The 16646-nt window shown below is 38.0% G+C and overlaps 1 long non-coding RNA gene across 1 annotated transcript in view; it reads right to left on the reverse strand.

The window, feature by feature from the left end:
• The window catches only part of LOC126009171 (uncharacterized), a 111045-nt gene that overhangs the window by 62235 nt on the left and 32164 nt on the right, over nucleotides 1–16646 (reverse strand). The gene's annotated exons all lie outside the window — the stretch shown is intronic.

Below are 16646 nucleotides of genomic sequence, written 5' to 3' on the forward strand. Positions count from 1 at the left end.
TTCAGTAAGTATTCACTGAGTATCTCCAACCTGGCAGCACTATTTCAGAATACAAAAATTTCTTTCAAATGTAACATTGTAAAAGGCAACAATGATTATATGTGAATGATTATAAGTTTCAGGAAGTATAAAATTGTAATGTACACTTATAAATCATGCATACATGACCTGTATTGATTATAATTCTATTACCTATGGTAATATTTTTTTATCTTGTGATTCTAGAAAGACTTTATCAAGATAGTCTATTCTTTGTTTTGTTTTGGTTTGGTTTTGGTTTTTGGGCCACACTTGACAATGCTCAGAGGTTACTCCTGGCTCCTTGTTCAAAAATCACTCCTGGTAGGCTTGGGCGACAATCTGAAATGTCAAGTTAGCTGCATTCTAGGCAAACACCCTATTACTGTGTATCTGAGATGTCAAGTTAGCTGCATTCAAAGCAAACACCCTACTACTGTGCTATCACTCTGGCCCCAAGACGTTCTATTCTTAAAAGCTTCATAATTTTTATATATTATCTTTATTGCAGATTATTGTAGATTTGGAAATAATCACTCTACTCGTTTAGAGAAAAATCATTTCAAGTTAATTGTTCTGTCAAGTAAAATTATTTTACCTCTCATTCCCATGAATAAGTGCTCTAAAAATTATCTAAAGTAACCATTTTATGTACAAAAGTTCATAACTTTTGTCTCAAATACTTATGGAGGCAAATATGAAAATATATATTTAACAAAAAATATATGATTCTAGTTGAAGATAAGTATTATCATTGCTGTTTACTATTTCAATACTGTAAATTTTAAGATAATGTAAAAACTTTTATGGATGAATAATATATATAAAATCACCATAGAAAATATTTCTCTTTTTTTAAACTAAACAAAGTAAATTTAATTCATTTGTATCAGGACTTCCTTTATGGCATGTAAGGAAACTGCTGAAGAAATTCCTGCTTGAAACTAGTGTATGTCCTCCTAAATGTGGCCTTCTCTAGATATACTTGCATTGCATCTGGGTATCAAATTGATATATAGATATACTATACAATATGATGTAATGAATATAGCAATTTTTAAATCTTTATTTAAACACCTTGATTACAAATATGATTGTAGTTGGGTTTCAGTCATGTAAAGAACACCCTCCATCACCAGTGCAACATTGGCATCACCAAGTCTCAAATATCCCTCCTCCCCATCCCACCTCCACCTCTACTCTTAGACGGCTTTCTACTTCCCTCATTCATTCACATTGTTATGATAGTTCTCGGTGTAGTTATTTCCTAACTTTATTCACCACTCTTTGTGGTGAGCTTTATGTCGTGAGCTGGACCTTCCAGCCCTCCTCTTTTGTCTCTGAGGATTATTGCAAAAATATCTTTTATTTTTCTTAAAACCCATAGATGAGGGAGACTATTCTGTATCTATCTCACAAAGCATAATAGATTACATGTACATCCACGTGTAGGAAAATTTTATGACTTCATCTCTCTTGATAGCTACATAATATTCCATTGTGTATATGTACCACAGTTTTTTAGCCATTCATCTGTTGAAGGTCATCTTGGTTGTTTCCTGAGTCTGGCTATTGTAAATAGCACTGCAATGAATATAGGTGTGAGGAAGGGATTTTTGTATTGCTTATTTATGTTCCTAGGGATATCCCTAGAAGTGGTATAGCTGGATAGTATGGGAGCTCAAAGGAAATATTTCTTAATAAATCACCTATCAAACTTCTAGATATTAACATATTATTTTAACTCATTAAAGAAAAACAGTGAAGATAAAAGTTTGCTATATTCTTTCTAAACTCTATACATACTAAACAAAAGAGATAATGTCTTGCATTGCTTGTGACCAAGCACTGCATGCCAGAAGCATGCATACCTCTACCCCAACAGTGATGATTTGACCCCCCAGTTCTACTAAAAGGTAACAGACATATGAAAAGATTTCTTTCATGCTTTGTTTGGAAATTTAATTTGTTTATGTTCCCTTCCACATAATTATCATATATAGCCATCCCATTTTCCCACTAATTCTAAGAGGATAAATGGTTGTGAATGTTTCTCAAGTTTTCCAACCATGACATCCTTCCAACCTCTTTACTTCCTGTGCCTCCTGTCCCATTCTGCTGATGGCAACCATTCCATACTGTGACCTTCCATTTATGCAATTTTTAAATGGTTTCCCCTTATTATTACATAATTTGACATTGTAACTCAAAAATGCCATGTTTATCCAAAGAAACCAGTAGAGACATATACATATACACATAAACATTTATAAATGTATTATATTATTATATACATTATTATATGTATTATATATGTATGTATTGTCAATTTATATTAACATTAAACTTTGAAGGATCATTCTAGAAGCTTAAAATGACAATCATAAACATTTTATTCTAATTCCAGTTCAGTTATTCATATTTATTCACTTCCATTTGGGATCTAAAATCAATACTAGTAATATCTCCCTCTTTATAAAATAATAAGATCAAATTATAAAGGCACTGAAAGCATTTAAAGAAACTATTTACCAGAATGTAACACCAAATCATATCTTTTTTTTTTTTTGTTTTTGGGCCACACCCGGTAATGCTCAGGGGTTACTCCTGGCTATGTGGTCAGAAGTTGCTCCTGGCTTGGGGGACCATATGGGACACCGGGGGATCGAACCGCGGTCCGTCCAAGGCTAGCGCAGGCAAGGCAGGCACCTTACCTTTAGCGCCACCGCCCAGGCCCCCCAAATCATATCTTTAAGAACAGCCAATAGGATCAAGAGTTATAGAGGTTAAGTTTCTTGCATTGCATCTGGGTATCAAACTGATAAGAAAAAAATTTCTAAAAGTCAAAGATATAATATATTAAATTTCCACAAATAACTGAGGACAATGATGGTTAAAAATGCACACTGGTGATTGATTGTTGTTTGTTGTATGACTGTAACTTAATCATGAACAACTTTATCTGTGAAAGAAAAACTGTACTATGTACAAACTTGTAACCATGGTGTTTAAATAAAAAAATTTAAAAAAATTCCAGCAGATGAAAATTGCCATACTATATTATGTTGCCAAAACTCTATTTCAGAATCAAGGCTTTTCAATTATTAAAGAAATAAAAATTAATTAAAAGCAAACAGAATTAGTCACCAATATTTTCAATAGCTGACTTGTGGAAAGTAGATTTCTAAAACAAACAACAACAACAACAACAAAATATAAACCCAAAACTGAAAAAAGCAATGGTTAAACAAGAAAACAAAAGACAAAATGACACTACCAACTTTTCATATACCAACGACAAAGAACAACAGAAAAGTACCTAAAATTTAAATAGGTTTAATTTACCAATAAAAAGGCACAATGTTACTGAATGAATTTTTTTTAAATTACAATTTCCATAGTATCTATTTATCTCAGCTTAGAGATTTTATTCCAAAAATCACAAATTCATAGAGATGTGTATATCCTCATGGTACTGCAGCATTATTTGCATTTTTACCAACAACTGGAAACAATATATGTTCCCAGAAAGAACATAGATAATAAATATACAATAGTAGATATGCCAATATAAAAAGAGATGAAATCTTTTTTTTTTTTTTTTGGTTTTTGGGTCACACCTGGCAGTGCTCAGGGGTTATTCCTGGCTCCACGCTCAGAAATTGCTCCTGGCAGGCACAGGGGACCTTATGGGGCGCCGGGATTCGAACCGATGAACTCCTGCATGAAAGGCAAACGCCTTACCTCCATGCTATCTCTCCGGCCCCAAGAGATGAAATCTTGCCATTTGCAACATCATGAATGAAACAAGAGGGGAGTACGCTTAGGGAAATAATCAGCTGGAAAAGAAGTAAATGTACTACTCCACTCAAACAATTCTAAAGAAAAAAAAGCAAATAGAATAAAAATTCAATTTACAAGACTAAATCAGTAGCTATCAAAAGAAAGTCTGCCTTACCTGCAGCTTATCTTTCACCTAACACTATATCCTAAGGTCCTTGTGTCAGGTCTTCAGTCCAACCGAATTGCCAGAAAGCATACACATAGGCCTAATAATAACCACTTGAAAATTCATTTATCACTCTAACAAAAGAAGCTAGACACATGGATTACATAGCACATTATTTATATCATAAAGGTCAAAAATTATTTCTAATACTAGAATACTAGAAGTCAGAAGAGTGATAATATCAGGTGGAGTTACTGATTTAGAGGTAATTTATAACTTTAGGGTACCAGAATCCTAGTCGTCTTTTACATGGGAGTATAAATACTTTCAAGGTACACAGTTTTGTTGCTGCACTACATATTTATTTATACTTTTTATAAAAGATTTTTTTATGTTCTTATGGTAGGTTTTAGAAAAGGAAGAAAGATTATTTTAGAAGCTGAAATTTTTTAGTATAATTTTTTTAATCTTAGGTTCTAAGTAATTCATAGATATAAAATCACTAGATAAGCAGTAGGTATCTAGTAACCAATAGACTGAAAAAAATTTTGATATAAACTGTATTACCTATTTTCTTTTTATTTCCCTATCATTTTGTTATTATTGTTGTTTTTGTTTTGAGGCCACCCTGGTGATATTCGGGGATTATTCTTGATTCTACACAAGAGAATCAGTTCTTAGTAGGGCTTGGGGTTGCTGGGATTAAACCCTGGGCTTGCAGCATGCAAGGCAAGTGTCCTATCCACTGTGCTCTCACTCCTATTCCAAGCTCTACTAATTTTCTGTTTTTTTTAGTACTACCGGTATATGTCTGATCTCTCTGGCCTCAGAGTCTGAGGTTTTGCTTTTCTCCATTCAGAATGCTCTTTGATTCAGAGCAAAAGTTGTACTCTCTAATATTTAGTCCGAATATTTTCTTCTTGAAGAGAACTTAATCAATTGGCCTACTTAAAGTTACCTCACTGCCCTAGTCATCTCTACCATTTTAATCTTTTACTTTCAGTTTACTTTTATGTGATCTAAATATTTAAACAATTTAATTATTTTAAACTAACATAAAATTTTATCTACTATATTTTCATTTATATTTATGTCAATATATTATATTTCCTTATTTTAACTTTACATCTCTATTATAAATTTACCTATTTTTCAACTTGCTTCCTCCCAACTGATAAGTAGTCCCCCTGAGGAATAGATATTATTTATTTAGATATTTCTGATTCTAGAACCATTGACATCCAAACATATGCTCAGTAAGTATTATTTACATTAGTAATATCAGAGCCCTGGATTCCTTAAATTTGTTTTAAATAAGAGTCTCTATTGGACAACTATCCAAAAAAAAATCGAGTGTCTCAGAGTTTTATATTACTTCTTCTGCAGGTCTATGAATATAATAGTGAAATTCTGTTAATATATGGTGGGAAAAGGCTCATAAAATTCTTTTTTCTGGAGTTCTTCTAGTTATATTACATGACTTGAAACTACTTTTGATTGCTTAGAAAAAATATTTCCTCCTAAGATGCTTTTTTTAGGGTATAAATAATCAGAAAAATAATGACTACTAGTGGTGTGCTAGAAAATGTTTAATAAAGGCATTTCTGGAGAAAAGTGCAAGTCTTCTATTCCTGTAACTGCCATCAGTTATCAATGTGCAAATACTATCACACTAAGCCAATTTTATACAGTTCAGTCACTGAATATGAAGTTTGGAGGAGATGGATTCCATCTGCCCTATTTGTTCATCTAAACTGATTCCAGCACAACATTGATATTTATGCCCAAGAAAGTTGTAGATATTTTTTATTTTTTTTTTGGTTTTGGGGCCACACCGGGCAATGCTCTGGGGTTACTCCTGGCTGTCTGCTAAGAAATAGCTCCTGGCAGGCACGAGGGACCATATGGGACACTGGGATTTGAACCAATCACCTTTGGTCCTGGATCGGCTGCTTGCAAAGCAAACGCCGCTGTGCTATCTCTCAGGGCCCAAGTTGTAGGTATTTTATACCATTCTCTATTTTCTTAAGTAACAGACTGTTAATTTCTTCTAAATAACTGGCTGAAGTGAGAAAAAAAAAGAAATTTAACCAAAGGTATATATCATGAGAAAAGTAAAAGCATAATTAAAATCCAGATGTCTGACTCCACAGCTTTTAATTTCAGGTACTTATAGTAAAAAAAAAAAAAAAAAAGCCACCAAAAAAGAATTTGTTGATCTGTCAATTAATATTCCATCCATTTTCTGAAAATCCAGTTATCTGGCAGATAATACAAATTTTATTGCTAGTATTAGTTATGCATGAGTTATAAAATTAGATAAATTAAGTACAATAAAATAAGATTTAAGTTCAGTATAAAACCCAAATATTAGATATGCTTATAAACTCTAGTTTCTAGTCTTCTTTGCTTGATCCTAATTATGACCTCTTGATTCTAAACTTTAACATTCTCAATATCAAGAAAAAGAGGCATTTAAGAAAAAAGCAACAAAGTTTAATTTATTTATTTTAAATTTAATTTTATTGAAACAATTGTGATCTACAGAGTCCTTCATGGTTGAAAATCATATATACAGTGAGTCAGGGCCTTTCCCACTACCAGTGTCAACCTCCCTCCACCAATAAACCCAGAGTGCATCCTATACCACCATCCTTAGCCCTCTGGCCTGCCAGTTTACAGGCCCCTTTAAGTTTAGATTGTTAGCTTAAGTCCCTTGATTCTATTGTTATTGACTTTGGCTTGAATATTTAGTTCTGTCCTTATTTATTTCCCCGCCAATGCATCCAAGACCACTTGTTATGCTATTTTAGTAATTCTGGGGAAATAAAAGTGCTTATTTTTCATCCAGTGATTTACTTAGTAGGGCATTTCATTTGCCTGGTAATATATACGTACATGATAGCTGGGAAAGCACAGATCAAGATCCCTACTTCTCAAATTTTTCTGCAAATTGCCATACTTGGCTATCCAAAATCCACTTTGAAATCCCACACCACATGTGTATTTTAACAGAATAAGAATTACACATGTTATAATAACTATGCATGTTATATAGTCTATAATAATAACAATTCTTTCACAATCGAAAAAGTGGACATTACAGAGAATATAATATGCCTGTTTAAAAATCAATGAAAGTTGGGGCGAGAGAGATAGCATGAAGGTAAAGCATTTGCCTGGCATGAAGAAAGATGGTGGTTCGAATCCCAACCTCCTATATGGTCCCCCGTGCCTGCCAGAAGAGATTTCTGAGCATAGAGCCAGTAGTAACCCCTGAGCACTGCCAGGTGTGACCCCAAAACAAACAAAAAAAAAAAAACCAACCAAACCCCCCAAAAAAAAAAAATCAATGAAAGTTGTTTTGGATTTTACTCCTTAAATACTATATCCCTTAAAATTTTCAATGTACCACTGTAAAATTAACCCATCGTAAGTGACAGCTGTGAGATATCCAGTAAAATTGTGCCTAACTTAAGAGTTAGGATATTAAATATTGGAGTCAGTTTCTGCTACCTCCTATGTATCTCTGTATCTGTGTACATAGGTGAACATGCTTAGCTCTTTTGGTTTTCTTTTTTTTTTTGTTTTTTTTTGGTGTTTTTTTTTTTTTTGTTTTGGTTTTTGGGCCACACCCGGCGGTGCTCAGGGGTTACTCCTGGCTTTCTGCTCAGAAATAGCTCCTGGCAGGCACGGGGGACCATATGGGACACAGGGATTCGAACCAACCACATTTGGTCCTGGATCGGCTGCTTGCAAGGCAAACGCCACTGTGCTATCTCTCCGGGCCCCATGCTTAGCTGTTTTGTATTTCGTTCTAGGTTAAGTAGAGATTATAGTAGGCAATGGGGAAAAAAAGAAAGTTGGAAAAATGCTTTGAAAAAGTTGTTCAAAAAGTTATAGAGAGCCGGAGTGATAGCACAGCAGGAAGGTGTTTGCCTTGCATACGGGGGACCCAGGACTGACCTCAGTTCTAGAGTCCTTTCTATATAGCCCCCCAAGCCAGGAGCAATTTCTGAGCGCATAGCCAGGAGTAAACCCTGAGCGTGACTGGGTGTGGCCCAAAAACCAAAAATAAAAAAAAAAGTGTATCTCTAATTTTTAAGCATTCTCAAATTATCTACTATATAGAAATCACAAATAAGAAATGTTAAAGAACAGCAGCTCAATTACTTGTGGTAATTTTAAAACTACCTTCCTGTAGTATTCATAACAATAGGATTTATCTGCACATATAAGGCTAAAACATCAGGAAGAAATCACTCTCCTAAATATATATGCACCAAATGAGGGACCAGAAAAATATTTAATAAAATTGTTGACAAATCTGAAAAATAATATCAATAACAATACAATAATTGTGGGAGACCTCAATAAGGCATTTTCAACACTTGACAGGTCAACCAGACTGAAACCCAACTAAAATATACTAGACCTGAAAAGAGAAATGGAAGAAAGAGGCCTAGTAGATATATACAGGACACTCCACCTCCAGAAGCCAAGATACACATTCTTCTCTAATGTACATGGGACATTCTACAGGATAGACTACATGCTAGCACATAAAACATACCTCCATAATATCAAGAGGATAGAAATTTTGCAGGCTACCTTCGCTGACCACAAGTCCCTGAAATTATATGTGAACTACAAAGGGACACAGAAAAAAAACTTTAATACCTGAAAGTTAAACAGCCTAATACTGAATAACCAGTGGATCCAAGATGAAATCAAAGAGGAAATCAAAACCTTCATAGAAACAAATGACAATGGAGACACAAACTATCAGAACCTATGGGACACAGCAAAAGCAGTACTGAGAGGAAAATTTATAGCTTTGCAAGCACACATCAGGAAAGAAGAAGGGGCATACCTGAATAGCTTAATGACGCAGCTCATAGAATTAGAAAGTACTTAAGAAAAGGACCCAAAAATAGGGAGACAGAAGGAAATAACAAAGCTGAGAGCAGAAATCAATGAAATGGAAACCCAAAAAACAATCCAAAAGATCAATGAAAGCAGAAGTTGGTTCTTTGAAAAAATAAACAAGATTGATAGACCACTGGGAAAACTAACAAAGAAAGAGAGAGAGAGAGAGAGAGAGAGAGAGAGAGAGAGAGAGAGAGAGAGAGAGAGAGAGAGAGAGAGAGAGAGAGAGAAACTTGATAACTCATATTAGGAATGAAAAAGGAGGGCTCCCTGTGGTGACACCAGGGGGGAAAATCCGCGAAAGTACACCAGCCCAGTGGGGCTCAGCTGTGAAAGACTGTGAGTGTGACCTGTCTATGTCTGTCTACTGTCCTCTTGCGTGAAACTCTTGCGAGTGGGGCAAAAAGAGCCTCCAGAAACCTCGCTTGCCCAGACGCCATTTTCAGGGAGGGACTTCAGAGCATAAAAGCCGGCTATCCTTTGCAAAAGCTGGCTCCCTGTGTGTGACACCAGGCGGGGAAAATCCGGCGAAAGTACACCGGCCCAGTGGGGCTCAGCTGTGAAAGACTGTGAGTGTGACCTGTCTATGTCTGTCTACTGTCCTCTTGCGTGAAACTCTTGCGAGTGGGGCAAAAAGAGCCTCCAGAAACCTCGCTCGCCCAGACGCCATTTTCAGGGAGGGACTTCAGAGCATAAAAACCGGCTATCCTTTGCAAAAGCTGGCTCCCTGTGTGTGACACCAGGCGGGGAAAATCCGCGAAAGTACACCGGCCCAGTGGGGCTCAGCTGTGAAAGACTGTGAGTGTGACCTGTCTATGTCTGTCTACTGTCCTCTTGCGTGAAACTCTTGCGAGTGGGGCAAAAAGAGCCTCCAGAAACCTCGCTTGCCCAGACGCCATTTTCAGGGAGGGACTTCAGAGCATAAAAGCCGGCTATCCTTTGCAAAAGCTGGCTCCCTGTGTGTGACACCAGGCGGGGAAAATCCGCGAAAGTACACCGGCCCAGTGGGGCTCAGCTGTGAAAGACTGTGAGTGTGACCTGTCTATGTCTGTCTACTGTCCTCTTGCGTGAAACTCTTGCGAGTGGGGCAAAAAGAGCCTCCAGAAACCTCGCTTGCCCAGACGCCATTTTCAGGGAGGGACTTCAGAGCATAAAAGCCGGCTATCCTTTGCAAAAGCTGGCTCCCTGTGTGTGACACCAGGCGGGGAAAATCCGCGAAAGTACACCGGCCCAGTGGGGCTCAGCTGTGAAAGACTGTGAGTGTGACCTGTCTATGTCTGTCTACTGTCCTCTTGCGTGAAACTCTTGCGAGTGGGGCAAAAAGAGCCTCCAGAAACCTCGCTCGCCCAGACGCCATTTTCAGGGAGGGACTTCAGAGCATAAAAACCGGCTATCCTTTGCAAAAGCTGGCTCCCTGTGTGTGACACCAGGCGGGGAAAATCCGCGAAAGTACACCGGCCCAGTGGGGCTCAGCTGTGAAAGACTGTGAGTGTGACCTGTCTATGTCTGTCTACTGTCCTCTTGCGTGAAACTCTTGCGAGTGGGGCAAAAAGAGCCTCCAGAAACCTCGCTTGCCCAGACGCCATTTTCAGGAGGGACTTCAGAGCATAAAAGCCGGCTATCCTTTGCAAAAGCTGGCTCCCTGTGTGTGACACCAGGCGGGGAAAATCCGCGAAAGTACACCGGCCCAGTGGGGCTCAGCTGTGAAAGACTGTGAGTGTGACCTGTCTATGTCTGTCTACTGTCCTCTTGCGTGAAACTCTTGCGAGTGGGGCAAAAAGAGCCTCCAGAAACCTCGCTGCCCAGACGCCATTTTCAGGGAGGGACTTCAGAGCATAAAAACCGGCTATCCTTTGCAAAAGCTGGCTCCCTGTGTGTGACACCAGGCGGGGAAAATCCGCGAAAGTACACCGGCCCAGTGGGGCTCAGCTGTGAAAGACTGTGAGTGTGACCTGTCTATGTCTGTCTACTGTCCTCTTGCGTGAAACTCTTGCGAGTGGGGCAAAAAGAGGCTCAGAGGAGCACGGCCGCTCCGCTTCGCTACGCGGCCGTGCACTCTTTCTAAGGAAAGAACTCCATTGCAACAAGAAGGAAAAACCACACTAAGAACGGCGCTATATCACAGAAGCAAACATTTCTCTCTGGACTGTCTTCTCTGTTACATGCTCGGGCCTAAGATTTGACCCAGTGTGAGGCTTCATCCACGGAGGACTCCCCTCCCTTAGAGGCAAGTCAGCCCATCCAGAAAGGGAGGAGCCAGAGGAGTGTGCTGCCTACATCATATAGACAATGAATACCACTACAACACGTAGAAAAACCCACAATACAAATGTGACAATGGGGAAACAGCGCAGGCCAGCATCAGACATAGAGAATGAAGATGACAATTCTGAGGACCAGATAATGACTGAACAACTAATCAACCTCTCAGATAAGGACTTTAGACTAGCAATATGGAAGGTGCTCAACAGACTCCAAGAAACCATGGATCGAGTTGAACAGAACACTAATAAGAACCAAGAAAATATGAAGGCAGAAATGACAAAACTCCAAACTGAAATAACATGTCAACTAACAGGCCTGAAAAACTCAGTAAACGAAGTGAATGACAAAATGGATAAGCTCTGGGACAGGGTATCAGAAGCTGAGAATAGACTTGGTGCTGTGGAAGATGAGATACATAACAATTCCATACAGCAGGAGAGATTGGACAAAAAACTTAAAGCAAATGAGCAGACAATGGAAAAATTAGTCAAAGAATGGGAACAGACGAAAATAGAAGTCTATGATAAGATCAACAGAAACAACTTAAGAATCATTGGAGTCCCAGAGACCCAGGAAGAAAATTTCCAGGAAGAATCAATGGTCAAGAACATCATTAAAGAGAAACTTCCAGAGCTAAAGAATATATGTGATCAAATCCTGCATGCCCGAAGAGTACCAACCAAAAGAGACCCCAGAAAAACCACCCCAAGACACATCCTAGTCACAATGACAAATCCCACAGATAGAGACAGAATTCTGAAAACAGCAAGATCAAAAGGGGAAATCATGTTCAAGCAAGCTTCCCTGAGATTTACAGCAGACCTGTCACCAGAAACGCTCAATGCCAGAAAGCAGTGGTGGGATATTGTGACAAGACTGAATGAAATGAATGCTTCACCCAGAATACTATACCCAGCAAAACTCACTTTCCGGTTTGATGGAAGAATACATGGTTTCACAGACAAAAAACAGCTCAGAAACTTCACAGACACAAAACCAGTCTTAAGAGAAAAACTGAAAGACCTAATCTAAGACAAGACTACCCAAAAGACACACCAAATTTTGAAATAAAGATGGCGTTAAATCCCAGGACAATTCTTTCTCTCAACGTCAATGGACTAAATGCACCAGTTAAGAGACACAGAGTGGCTAAATGGATCAAAAAACTCAATCCAACCTTCTGCTGCCTACAAGAAACGCACCTGAATAGTCAGAACAAACATAGACTCAAAATAAAAGGCTGGAGAAAAGTTATCCAAGCAAACAACACCCATAAAAAAGCTGGAGTGGCCATACTAATATCAGATAATGCAAACTTTATACTCAGGAAGGTTGTAAGGGACAAAGACGGACATTTTATATTAATCAAGGGGTACATAGAGCAGGAAGAATTCACTCTCCTAAACATATATGCACCGAATGAGGGGCCAGCAAATATTTAATACAACTGCTGACAAATCTGAAAAAATAATATCAACAACAACACAATAATTGTGGGGGACCTAAACACGGCTTTGTCAACACTGGACAGGTCAACCAGACTGAAACCCAACAAGAATATACTAGACCTGAGGAGAGAAATGGAAGAAAGAGGCCTAGTGGATATATATAGGACACTCCATCCCCAGAAACCTGGATACACATTCTTCTCCAATGTACATGGGACATTCTCCAGGATAGACTACATGCTGGCACATAAAACATACCTCCATAAGATCAAGAGGATAGAAATTTTGCAGACTACCTTCGCTGACCACAAGGCTCTGAAATTATTTGTGAACTCCAAAGGGACTCAGAAGAAACACTTTAACACCTGGAAGTTAAACAGCCTCATGCTCAATAACCAGTGGGTCCGAGATGAAATCAAGGAGGAAATAAAAAGGTTCCTGGAAACAAATGACAATAAAGACACAAACGCTCAGAACTTATGGGACACAGCAAAAGCAGTACTGAGAGGAAAATTTATAGCTTTGCAAGCACACATCAGGAAGGAAGAAGGAGCTTACCTGAGTAGCTTAATGACACAGCTAATAGAACTAGAAAATGCTCAACAAAAGGACCCAAGAACAGGAAGACAGAAGGAAATAACAAAGCTGAGAGCAGAAATCAACAAAGTGGAAACTCAAAAAACAATCCGAAAGATCAACGAAAGCAGAAGTTGGTTCTTTGAAAAAATAAACAAGATTGATAGACCACTGGCAAACCTAACAAAGAAAGAGAGAGAGAGAAACTTGATAACTCGTATCAGGAATGAAAAAGGAGAGATCACTACTGATATGACAGAGATTCAAAGGGTAATCAGAAACTACTTTGAAAAACTCTACGCCACTAAAAATGAGAACCTGGAAGAAATGGATAAATTCTTGGACTCTTATAATCTTCCACGGTTGAAGGAAGAGGATGTAGCATATCTAAACACCCCCATCACCATTGATGAAATTAAAACAGTAATCAAATGTCTGCCGAAAAACAAAAGCCCAGGTCCAGATGGATTCACTAATGAATTCTATCAAACTTTCCAAGAGGAACTACTGCCAATCTTGGCAAGACTCTTTCATGAAATTGAACAAACAGAAACACTTCCAAATAGCTTTTATGAAGCCAACATCACCTTGATACCTAAACCAGACAGAGACGCTACCAAAAAAGAAAATTACAGACCAATATCACTGATGAATGCAGATGCAAAGATCCTCAACAAAATCCTGGCAAATAGGATTCAATGCCTCATTAAGAAGATCATCCACTACGATCAAGTAGGTTTCATCCCAGGAATGCAAGGCTGGTTTAACATCCGTAAATCTATCAACATAATACACAACATCAATAACAAGAAAAATAAAAACCACATGATCATATCAATAGATGCAGAGAAAGCATTTGATAAGGTCCAACACCCATTCTTGATCAAAACTCTCAGCAAGATGGGAATGGAGGGAACCTTTCTCAATATAGTGAAGGCCATCTACCACAAGCCAGTGGCAAATATTATCCTCAATGGAGAAAAAACTGAAAGCCTTCCCTCTAAATTCTGGCACAAGACAAGGCTGTCCTCTCTCACCACTCCTATTCAACATAGCACTGGAAGTACTTGCTATAGCGATTAGGCAAGAAAAGGATATCAAGGGAATCCAGATAGGAAAGGAAGAAGTCAAGCTCTCACTGTTTGCAGATGACATGATACTCTCTTAGAAAACCCTAAAGACTCTATCAAAAAGCTTCTAGAAACAATAGACTCATATAGCAAGGTGGCAGGCTACAAAAATTAACACACAAAAATCAATGGCCTTTCTATACACCAACAGTAATAAAGAAGAAATGGACATTAAGAAAACAACCCCATTCACAATAGTACCACACAAACTCAAATATCTTGGAATCAACTTGACTAAATATGTGAAGGACCTATACAAAGAAAACTATAAAACTCTGCTCCAAGAAATAAGAGAGGACACACGGAATTGGAAACACATACCCTGCTCATGGATTGGCAGGATTAACATCATCAAAATGTCAATACTCCCCATGGCATTATACAGATTTAATGCCATGCCTCTAAAGATACCCATGACATTCTTCAAAGAAGTGGATCAGACACTTTTGAAATTCATTTGGAACAATAAACACCCTCGAATAGCTAAAGCAATCATTGGGAAAAAGAATATGGGAGGAATTACTTTTCCCATCTTTAAACTGTACTACAAAGCAACAGTTATCAAAAACAGCATGGTATTGGAATAAGGATAGGTCCTCAGATCAGTGGAATAGGCTTGAATACTCAGAAAATGTTCCCCAGAGATACAACCATCTAATTTTTGATAAAGGAGCAGGAATCCTAAATGGAGCAGGGAAAGCCTCTTCAACAAGTGGTGTTGGCACAATTGGATAGCCACTTGCAAAAAATTAAACTTAGACCCCCAGCTAACATCATGTACAAAGGTAAAATCCAAATGGATTAAGACCTCGATATCAGCCCCAAAACCATAAGATATATAGAACAGCACATAGGCAAAACACTACAGGACATTACAGGCATCTTCAAGGAGGAAACTGCACTCTCCCAGCAAGTGAAAGCAGAGATTAACAGATGGGAATATATTAAGCTGAGAAGCTCTGCACCTCAAAGGAAATAGTGCCCAGGATACAAGAGCCACCCACTGAGTGGGAGAACTATTCACCCAATACCCATCAGATAAGGGGCTAATCTCCAAATATACAAGGCACTGACAGAACTTTACAAGAAAAAAACATCTAAACCCCATCAAAAAATGGGGAGAAGAAATGAACAGACACTTTGACAAAGAAGAAATACGCATGGCCAAAAGACACATGAAAAAAATGTTCCACATCACTAATCATCAGGGAGATGCAAATCAAAACAACGATGAGATACCACCTCACACCCCAGAGAATGGCACACATCACAAAGAATGAGAATAAACAGTGTTGGCGGGATGTGGAGAGAAAGGAACTCTTATCCACTGCTGGTGGGAATGCTGTCTAGTTCAACCTTTATGGAATGCGATATGGAGATTCCTCCAAAAACTGGAAATCGAGCTCCCATACGATCCAGCTATACCACTCCTAGGAATATACCCTAGGAACACAAAAATACAATACAAAAAACCCCTTCCTTACACCTATATTCATTGCAGCTCTATTTACCATAGCAAGACTCTGGAAACAACCAAGTTGCCCTTCAACAGATGAATGGCTAAAGAAACTGTGGTACATATACACAATGGAATATTATGCAGCTGTCAGGAGAGATGAAGTCATGAAATTTTCCTATACATGGATGTACATGGAATCATTATGCTGAGTGAAATAAGTCAGAGAGAGAGAGAAAAACGCAGAATGGTCTCACTCATCTATGGGTTTTAAGAAAATGAAAGACACCCTTGTAATAATAATTTTCAGACACAAAAGAGAAAAGAGCTGGAAGTTCCAGCTCACCTCAGGAAGCTCACCACAAAGAGTGATGAGTTTAGTTAGAGAAATAACTACATTTTGAACTGTCCTAATATTGAGAATGTATGAGGGAAATGTAGAGCCTGTTTGGGTACAGGCGGGGGTTGGGTGGGGAGGAGGGTGACTTGGGACTTGGGTGATGGGAATGTTGCACTGGTGATGGGTGGTGTTCCTTTTATGACTGAAACCCAAACACAATCATGTATGTAATCAAGGTTTTTAAATAAAATAAAAAATTAAAAAAAAAAAAAAAAAAAAGGAATGAAAAAGGAGAGATCACTACTGATATGGTAGAGATCCAAAGGGGTAAAAAAAAAAAAGAATCAAAAAAAAAAAAAAAAAAAAAAAAAAAAAAAAAAAAAGGAAAAAAAAAAAAAAAAAAAAAATCAGAAATTACTTTGAGAAACTCTATGCCACTAAAAATGAAAACATGAAAGAAATGGATAAATTTTTGGACTGTTATAATCTTCCATGGCTGAATGAAGAAGATGTAGCATATTTAAACACACCCATC

This window comes from Suncus etruscus, chromosome 5, assembly GCF_024139225.1.
Source record: "Suncus etruscus isolate mSunEtr1 chromosome 5, mSunEtr1.pri.cur, whole genome shotgun sequence".
In the NCBI taxonomy this organism is placed as follows: domain Eukaryota; kingdom Metazoa; phylum Chordata; class Mammalia; order Eulipotyphla; family Soricidae; genus Suncus; species Suncus etruscus.